We start from the raw sequence: 9,146 nt of genomic DNA on the forward strand, positions 1-9,146 counted from the left end.
ATAATAATAATAATAATAATAATAATAATAATAATAATAATAATGATGATGATGATGACAACAACAACAATGCTCTCAAATTTTGGCATAAGGTCAGCAATTTCGGAGAAGCATGTATAGTTGATTAGACTGCCCCCACCCCCAGTATGTAACTGGTACTTATTTTGTTGACCTTGAAAGGATGAAAGGCAATGTCAACTACAGCAGGATTTGAACCCAGAACAAAGAACTGGAAGAGATGCTGCTACGCATTTTACCCTGCGTAGCAACAATACTGCCTGCTTGCCATGATGTTGTTGTTGTTGCTGCTGATGATGATGTTTCCTTGTGTGGAAATTGTTCCTTGGCACAAGGAGCCCAAACTGCAACCAAAGGGGCCAAAGGATTTTCATATTGAGATATATATACTGTAACCTGCAGGAAAAGTGAACGGGTGCCATTCTGCGAGAGAACCTTTAGAAAGATTCTTGAGATTTAAGGAGATTTTATTGTCACCAATCGTCAGAATAACATTCCTGGTAATTGTATTAGCATGTAATAGCTTTTAAATAATAATAATGGTTTCAAATTTTGGCACAAGGCCAGTTATTTCAGGTGGGGAGCAGGTAAGCTGGTTACATTGACCCCAGCACTTAACATAATAATTTCATCAACTCTAAAAAGGTGAAAAGCAAAGTCGACCTTGACAGGATTTGAACTCAGAATGTAAAGAACTGGAAAAGATGCTGCCAAGTATTTAGCTTGATGTGATAAAGTTTCTGCCAGCTGCCCCCACCCCCACCCGCTGCCCTCACAGAGTGGGGTCCAACAAAGAAATATATACTTTATATTAACATTAAACGTAGTTTAACATTCTTGTCTATCATAGTCCTTTATCTTACATTTTACTTGTTTGACTGTGGTCATGCTGGGGCACTGCCTTGAAAGGATTTAGTAAGCCTTTTTCTATCTCTCTCTTTTGCCAAATCGCTAAGTTACAGGAATGTAAACACACCAACACCGGTGATAGGGGACAAATACACACAGACACAACCACACATATATACAATGATATATATATATATGACAGGCTTCTTTCAGTTTGTGTTTACCAAATCCACTCCTGAGGTTATAGTAGAAGACACTTGCCCAAGGTACCACACAGTGGGATTGAACCTGGAACTATGTGGTTGGGAAGCAAGCTTCTTACCACACAGCCAAACCTGCGCTCCTTAACACACAACCTCATCAAAACTTCTTTACAGTTAAGAAAATATCCCAACAGTGGGAGGTGAAAACTGTATTTGTTTAAATGACAAGTGATTAAGAAGAAATATAACAAAAGATTTATAATTTAAGAACCAAAAAGATTCCAAAAGCAATGAAAAAATTCCCACCAGATGCCAGCAATTAATGATCAAAAGCTTATTGTTGGTTCAAAAGACAGACAGACCTAAGTGCAATTTGTTTCAATGTTTTAAAACCAAGTCGAAAGCAAAAACCTAAAGAACTCAATTCTGAAAATGGTAAACAAAATAACTTTGAAACTAACCTCATACACAGAAACTGGCAACTTTTGTAATTATAGAAACTGTGAAATTTAGTGAAGAGCAAAACAAATATTAACACAACCATAATGGAAGTCTACAATCAAATGGAACATAGATACGTTTAAGAAAACCAATAATCCAAACACCGAATCCAAGCAAAAAAAGCTATGAACTAAAATACTGCAACAAGTGTTTAACATTTTTTCTGACAAAACAAAACGTTGTCAAACCTAATATTTATACAGCGCTAAACATTGGTAAAATGCAAGTTGAAACATTAGTTGACAAGTTCCAGAAAGAAAGAAAGAAAGAAAGAAAGAAAGAGAGAGAGAGAGAGAGAGAGAGAGAGAGAGAGAGAGAGAGAGAGATCTGCTAAAATAAACATAGTAGTCACAAACTGAAACAGAAAAGCTAGACACAGAACTGGTAAGGAATCTTTCAAAAGATTAAATCAGCTGCCTTCACATGTCTAAAGAAAAGAAAAACCTCACAAAATTCCAAATATCTGGACAGAACCAAAATGCAGTTTGCATTAAGTATCTCACAAGTGCTTTCAATAATATCTTCATTTATGAACTGAAATACCAAGTCAACTTATTAAAGGTATAATTTATCTAATTAAGAAAGGATAGAGGCAACATCAAAGCTCTAGAACTGTAAATTAAATAGCCGTGAGTCTGCCAACTGTTATCGAGATACTGAAATCATATCAAAACAATGATAAGATGTCAAATCATAGGAAGATGGTTCGTCTGTGTTTGAGAACCAATTAAATGATAAAGAAAATAATGCTTTATAACACTTCTTCTTGGAGACAGAACAGCTACTTTGAATGGAGAAAATGGCAAACAAACAAAAGTGAAACATTCATTTAATTCTAATAGAATGAACCAGAATTCTAACAGTAAACAATGTACAAATAAGGGGAATGGTTTATTTTTAAAAATCTGGCTCTTACTACTTTTATTATTTCTGTCAAGTGCTAACCCCAAACTAAGGAAGTTATTAAAACCTGTTGGGCCCTTTTTATGGAACAACAACAACCCTAAAAGTCACAAAACAAATCATTGTATTTTACAGCATGGAAGAAGCACTTTTGTTTGTGAAAAAAAAACTTCCTCGAAAATAACCCTGCATCTTCCACGATGCTAGTTGAGAAATTGTTGCTGTAGTTTTTTTAGGGTTAACTGAAATCAGCCCCTTACAAAGACTTATTTCACTACTTACCAACTGCAAGTATTTTCTATGTTATTAAACATTTGATTAAACTAAAAATATTCCTATAAACACATTGACAGAGCCAAATTGTGCTGTTGCTGTGCTGCTTGCTTATTAATAGCAGTGGTGCAGTAGTGCCCTCTATTGAGAAATTGCTAAAGGTTGGTTTTTCATCTCAACGAACAGGAATTCCTTTTGTTTCTTCACACTCAAACATCTGGAACATTGTGCATTTGTTGCCAGGCTTTCACTTGTATCACAAACCACTTTCAGTTCTGGTTAGCAATCTTCATGGTATGGCACAGGAATAACTGCAGTTGTTCTATCCTTGCAAACCACCTCAGAATATGATGTTTTATATTGATGATGTAAAATTATATGGTAATGTCTAAGAAGTGACACAGTTCTTCTATAGAGTCCAGGCCACTTCTTTAGTAAGGATATTTACATGTAATGTAATGCCCAAGAGATGTACAAAAATCAATTTATCCAACTTGTCAAGAATCAAAAGATTGTTGATAAATCTCTGACATGAACAGTCATCCTCTATAAATTAATAATAAAAAAAAAATATTTGCTAGAACTTGATGGATTAGAACAGCTATAACTGTGCAATGGACTGTAAAATAATGAAATGTGCAACCATCCATGAAATGCACCGTCCGAAAGCAAATAACTGCCCAAATGAATGAGTGAAAGCAAAAATGGATGATCTAAATAGAAATAGATTTAACAGTTCAATAATCCAGATAATTCTCATTATGATAAAAAAAAAAAAATCTTTCGTAACAATGAATCTGAAGTAAGGAATATAATTTGAAAGACTGTCAGGGGTTGAGATTATTTCAAAGTCAACACATCTTGCAGCTCATTACAAAATAACAATAGAGACAATATCACAGGCTAAACATCAATATCACACCAGAGGAACTCTTTTTCGTTTTAATTCCTATTTTGGTAAAGACTAACACCTTTTTTTTCACTTAATTTTTGGGAGCAGTTGGGTTCATTTTTAGTATTCCCGTTTGTGAGAGCAGTTGAGTTAATTTCAAATATACTCATTTTAAAAATCCTCCCTGGATAATCGCCGAGAGGACGTTGGCATTGCCTTGGCAGAGGTTTGCACTCCCTGAATGCTCGTCTTCTTCTTCTTATTATTATTATTATTATTGTTAAGGCAGCGAGTTGGCAGAATCACTAGCATGCCAGGCAAAATGCTTAGCAAGCATTTCATTCGTCTTTACGTTCTTGAGTTCAAATGCCACCAAGGTGAACTTTGCCTTTCGTCCTTTTTGGGGTCAATAAAATAAATACCCGTTGAGCCCTGGGGTTGATGTAATTGATTAGTCCTCTCCAAATTTCAAGCCCTGTGCTGAAATTTGAAATCATTTTTTTTTTTTAGATTAGCAGAATCGATGATTAGAAGTATTGCAGGGCATTTTGTCCTAAGCTCTGATTTCTGCATTCTGAGTTCAAACTGTGGTGAGGTTGACTGCCTTTTATTCTTCGAGGGTCAATAAAATACATCTCCAGTTGGTGTTGCTGACAAACCCCTCTTTCAAATTTCAGTGCTTGTACCTATATTAGAAACAAATAAGGGTGGTAGACTGACAGACGCATTAGAGCATTATACAAAATACCTTGTGGTGTTTGTTCCAGCTCTTTACATTCGGAGTTCAATTCCAGCCAGAGTCAACTTAACTTTATTGACCCAAGAAGAATTAAAGGTAAAATACCAGTTAAATACTGGAGTTGGTATAATTGACTAACCCTCTAGACCAAAATTTGAATGCATTATCATTATTATTATTATTATTATTATTATTACGCTGGACAAAATGCTTAGCAGCATTTCATCCATTTTTATGTTCTGAGTTCAAATTCTTCTTATTATTATTCTGAGTTCATATTCTGCTGAGGTTGATTTTGCCTTCCATTCTCTCTGGGTCAATAAAATAAGTACCAGTTAAACGCTGAGGTTGATATAATCGACTAGCCCCCTCCTCCCAAATTTCAGGCCTTGTGCTTATAGTAGAAAGGATTATTATTATTAATATTTCCCATACCATTATTTCTGACAAGGAAACAAGTCTCATATATAAGGAATATGTAATCTGAAGAGTCTAACAGATATTCTTTCTGATTGGATTGGTCTGGAGGAAAGGTTTGTACGCAGAGGTTTTGCAGGCCAACTGACCACTGCTCACAAGAATTGGTACGATTTAATATTCCTCTCTTACTTTGTTGCAAGTCAACAGTTGCAATAGAAAAAAAAAAAGTACACATTCATGCACGTGTGGGTGTGTGTGTGTGTGTGTGTGTGTGTGTGCACACATCTGTGCATGTGTATGTTTTTGGTGTATATAATGCAGAGTCAAGTACTACAACAGCAATATTGGTCAGAGGAGTTGGAGATTGTTTAACAAGATTCAATGTTAGCAAATTTTTAGGGACATGCAAGTAAGTTAACCTTTAGGAAAACTCAACTGATTTTTTTTTTTTTAATTCTAAAACAAAGTAGCAGGCACAATACTGCAACAGAGCCAGTTTTGCAAAACACTAAAAAAAAAAGACAAAAAATAAAAACAAAATTCTTGGAACAGGAAATAAAAAAGCAGCTTTTCTGTAACATGCTAATCCAACAGCATCAATGAAATAAATTACACACAAATCTAAATACAGGTATGCACACACACGCGCACACACACACACTGCTTCATGCTTTTGACCATGCAAGTAAATTTAGAGTTGAAAAATAACACACAATAAGTGAAACAATAAATGCCATGCTCACAAGGATCTTAAATATATTTCAAAAAATGAATAAAAACAGAAATGTAATTGAAATGAAAGCTGTAAAACTAAATGTCATAATAACTTCATTAAAAAAGATATATTAAAATAGAATAAATGAAACAAACCTAAACTGTCTTGGCCAAAGGTACAACAACAACAATAAACATTGATGAGCATTGACTTGACAAGATACAACCAATTAGAAATGTTGTCAACACAGACACAAAATGTACGGTGGAAGGTGTACAGACATACATCAAGTAAACAACACACGGCAGGTTTTTGCTAAGGCTTCAGTTTTTCTAGAGTCCAACAGAGAAGCTGGTTCAATTCTATCTGCTTACAGTTAGAAATATAGATATATATGTAGAGGTCTTGAGAAAGATATAACTAAATCGTTTATTGGTGTATTTTGAAGAGAGTAGAGCTTGTAATATATTGGGTCAACACAGGATGGAACACAGTCTGAAGACCACCAACATTGTTTAGGTCCTAAAACATTCAGCCTTTTAACCCCTCTAAAAAGTTTTAACTCCCTATATTGCAAGCCATATATACATGGGGGTGCTGAAAAGTTTCTGACTTTAAGAGTATCGCAAAAGGCCTAGTTGGAGGCACAACATTCCAAGTTCTTTTATAGAATTTAGAAAAATTGAAGGACCACTGCAATACGTGTGTGAATCTGAGAGGGGAACATATTGTATAAAATCATAATTAACTGATCCTCCTGTATTTTCTTTTATCCAAAGCCAGGAACTTTCCAACAACCCCTCGTAGCTGTATTCACTACAAGATACACCTTTAAATGACTTAGATCTAAGTTTTATTTCTCCCAACAATCTACTATGCAGAGAAACAAAATGTCTTGGAATTTAAAATTAAAACTAAGGTGCCTAATTTCAAACCCCAAATTGCTAAGTGGTTATTTGCAGAGACCAAACAAGACAGCCTAACATATACTGTTAACATAACCACTGTCCAGAAACAAAAACATACTCAACTGCATACACCTCACCATACATTGCACCAACAGAAGAAGAATATCAAAATCTATTTAATTTATTTGTATAATTAATTATCAAGATTTCCCAGGTTGAAAAGTTACCATAACATGTTAGGCATGCACTAGACCGTTTTCAATTTATAATTTCTAGTTAAATACATCACAGGTCTGAGTTTAAATGCTACTTGTCTTAATCTTGCCTTTCAATCTTCCAGGATCAATAAGAGACCAACAATATACTGTCATCTAAAAACTGAAGACTTCCAACTTCATTTTTGGTAACTAAAGGTCTGGGACAATGCAAAATTAGCTGTTTGGCATATTCATTTCATTTGCAATAGTGGACAACTTAAAAATAAATGACTTCACTGGATCCAAAGAATAAATGGAATCTTCTGTGAATATGAACTGAACTGAAAATAAAAGTTCAATCCATTTCCTCCAAGACTCTGCTTTCAGGCAAGAATATATTTTCTAAACAAGATGTATATTAATGACAAAGATACATTAAGCATTAACCTTTAGTCACTTTCAGTCCAATACCCAAAAGTAAATGTTCTGCAGAAAATCACATGTTTCTGGGAAATTCCATTCGAACATAGGGAAGTGATATTGGTTGGCAGCCCAAAAGATAAAGAAACAACTATAACAAAACAATCTCTCTAAAAATAATATTGGTTAGCAATATTTTGTGCTTGTCATCTCATAAAATAATCTTAAAACTGTAGATAAAGAAAGATGATCTAATGATGGGGAAAAATTTTAAACAGAATAAACCAAATATCTTTTAACACTTAGAAATAGTAAATATCCAGTAAGGTCTTCAATTGGATTCAGATCAAACAATTTTAAGATTTCAAAAAAATTTATAACAATTTCTGTTTTTAATAAACATTGCTTATTACTAAATCTATTAATGTGAACAATTGCTCATCTAAAATCAATTACCCAGATATCTGAAAATTAAAACTTTTAATAAATGAGATAAATACTTTAAACAAATTTTTTAAATGCAGGTGGGGGTGTTAGGCAAAATATGTCAGGGTATGTCAACGAATGAAAACAAAGTGAAAAGATAGTGTATTACTTTACACAGGTTGCTTAATGATTTTATAATATTTTGGAAAAAGATTCTCCTTTTCAAATAGAAGAAAATAATCAAACAATTTTGAAATATGTTGCTATTGACAAGCTATTCTAGTGTGACACTAAATTTTCTTTTCATATCTATCTGAACTTCTCTCTTACCTATTCTCTTCTATTTAAAATATTTCTGAAATACTTTCAAATACTAGAATATTGTAATTTATTTCTTAAATAATCTGTATAACACTTAAACATTAAAATAAAACAGATTCATGCATGAAAAATTTTACTGACAACAAAAAAGAAACAAAACAAACTAAGAACACTACTAGGTACTAGTGAAGGGGGGTGGGTTGACAAGGAATACTACAAAACTGAACCTGGGGTAATAAAACACAACTACAAGTGTTCATCTGCAGGAATGGGAATAACTAACAAAGTTTAAACTAACAAGTGGGGTCCACCAACACACAAACTAGAACACCAAACAAAAAGCAAACACATATGAAACAATACACTGTATTATATACACACACACATACACATCACACACAAATGTACCTACACACACACACACATATATATATATATACATACATATATATATATATATATATATATATATATATATATATATTTGCACAGATGCTCACAAATACATTTGTGTATTAAGCAGTTCTTTATTTAAGCAAGCATCTGAAAAATCTAAACAAATGTACATGTGAAGTATTCTTCCTTGTCATTTGTTTTACTGTCGGCCAATGAACTCACTTCCTTATTAAGCTTTGATGATATCTACTGAACTTGAGATAACTTGATTATTACTGATATTTAAGTTCCTTTATTGTTACACATTTATTCTCAACTTGCTTCAATAAATAGTCTTTAAAGTGAAATATGTATTGTCTGTTGTCATGTTTAAGAAGGGGAATGTGAAAGGTTGTGACATTATGTTTTTATATATATATATATATATATATATCATCATCATCATCATCATCGTTTAACGTCCGCTTTCCATGCTAGCATGGGTTGGACGATTTGACTGAGGACTGGTGAAACCGGATGGCAACACCAGGCTCATCAAATTTGTTTCTTGTGAAGGTGTTTAATTTAAGTGAAGAAATATTAGAGTAGTCTGCATCAAAGTCATAATTGTAAATAAATCTTGCTTACCATTAATGAAGATTTATAGAATATGATTCCTACTTACTGTTAACATATTAAAGCAAATTTCAGATACAAGAAGGTTATATATATATATATATATATATATACACACACACACACACACACACACACACACACACACTCAGTATTGGACTAATCAATTTTACAGAAAATTCCATTTAAAGACAGTAGAAATGGATTTAGTTAATCTATAATTTTCTCACATCATTCCGATCTCTTCAAATTACTTAAGACACCTGTCATTTGCAATAATTCTTACATTTTAGCAGTTTGAAGAGCTAACCCACAAACAAACATATGTATAGGAATCATTTTGGCTCTTT

General features: G+C 33.3%; 1 protein-coding gene across 1 annotated transcript in view; it reads right to left on the minus strand.

Moving 5' to 3' along the window:
* LOC106877934 (histone deacetylase 4) overlaps positions 1–9,146 on the minus strand; it is a 224,265-nt gene that overhangs the window by 21,296 nt on the left and 193,823 nt on the right. The gene's annotated exons all lie outside the window — the stretch shown is intronic.

The sequence above is a fragment of the Octopus bimaculoides genome, chromosome 10 (assembly GCF_001194135.2).
Source record: "Octopus bimaculoides isolate UCB-OBI-ISO-001 chromosome 10, ASM119413v2, whole genome shotgun sequence".
Lineage (NCBI taxonomy): Eukaryota > Metazoa > Mollusca > Cephalopoda > Octopoda > Octopodidae > Octopus > Octopus bimaculoides.